Source organism: Nicotiana tabacum, chromosome 8 (assembly GCF_000715075.1).
Source record: "Nicotiana tabacum cultivar K326 chromosome 8, ASM71507v2, whole genome shotgun sequence".
NCBI classification, from domain to species: domain Eukaryota; kingdom Viridiplantae; phylum Streptophyta; class Magnoliopsida; order Solanales; family Solanaceae; genus Nicotiana; species Nicotiana tabacum.
This window is the reverse complement of record NC_134087.1, coordinates 75465321-75466981: the sequence shown is the minus strand read 5'-3', so window position 1 is coordinate 75466981 and position 1661 is coordinate 75465321.

Sequence of the window (1661 nt, the reverse complement as noted above, 5' to 3'; positions counted from 1 at the left end):
GGTCAGATGATGAGGGAATTTAGGAGTAACCTTATGCTTCACTTTAGTTATTCAAAGCAGGAGAAGAAAATATGATGCTAGCAGGTGGTTAGTAAAAGAATAGTAAGTAAGTTTTGAGTTGATACAGTGAATTAGCACTTTCAGCAGAGCTAGTAGGGGTACAATTTGATTCACTTAGCCAGGTTTACTCTAGTGAGTGGATGACAGTTTGAAATACCGAACGTGTGTTAGAACCCAAAGAGTTTAAGTTAAACTCGAAGTACAACAGCAGTGAGAAAAAAATATTAGCTAGCAGTGAGAGCACAAACTATAGAAGAATAGCCTTTAGGAATTATCGTAATGTGGTTTCTCCAGGATTGACAGTGTGAGCAGAGTTAAATTATTAAGATTGTATATGATAGCTGTGAATACATTAGCTTTCCGTTAAGTGAATAATTTAGTTTTTCCTAGTAAGAAAGATTTTTCAGAAGTAAGTTGGAAGATGAGTCGTCATTGACGTAGAGTGCAAAGAATTGCAGAAAATAAGGAAAGTTATTTGGATCCCAGCAAAAAGAGAAGGATCCACAAGTATAAGACATGTGGTCTAAGGGGTGATGTGAAAATTTTCAGTAAGTCCAGTTAGAGATTTGAAACCTGAATAGTTAGCAGGGATATGAAAAAGAAAATCATTTCGGTAATGAGGGAAAATTTTGTAATTACCACAAGGAATATGTATAACATGTATAAGAAACACAAAGTGAGTAGAATGACCACCGAGCTTAGTTATTGATGATAAAGTGATCACAGCAAAGTTATAAAATCATGCCCAGTTATGTATTACGAGGGTAGTGCCATTGCAGGAGACTCTCATATTCCGAGTGGTGGTTAATGACTTAGCTCACAACAATGCTATAAGTGTTTCCAGGAAGTGCTTAGAATGATAATCAAGTGTGGGAAGTAAAGCTCATGAATGAGGTAGACAAGATAACTATATTGAAAGAAGTTCACTGCTTATCCAAGGTAGGAGTTCGACTTTCGGACACCAAAGATAGTGGAGTTATTGTCTAGAACAGGACCTGTTCCTCCTTAGTAGCCGAAGTAAAGCATAAACGGTTTGATGATCCCTACTTGTTGTAGCTGAAATAGAGGATTCACATGCAGAAGATGATGGCTTTTGAACAAGGGGGAGATGATGGTACTTTGAGGTTCCAGGATAAATTGTGTGTTCCAACCATAGATGGACTTAGCGAGGGAGGAAGACGCTATAAGCCCATAATTTCAGGTATTCTATCCACCTAGGTTTCCCAAAGATGTATCATGATTTTAAAGAGACTTATTGGTGGAGTGACATGAAAAAGGAGGTTGCAGACCTTGTGGCCAAGTGGTTGAATTGTCAACAAGTGAAAGTCGAGCAACAGAAAACCAAGTTTAGTACACACACATCCATTAGTGGAGATGATAAATATGGACCTTATAATAGGATTATCTCGCTCATTTTGAAAGTATGATTTTTATGGGCGAAGGTGTAGATTGCCAATTAGTTGGTTCGAAGTTGGCGAAGCAAAGTTGCGGGGACTAGATTTGGTGTATCTGTCTATGGAGAAAGTCAAGTTGATTCAATAGCATTTGTAGACAGCTCAGAGTTGTCAAAGGTCCTATTTGAATATGCAACATAGAGACCT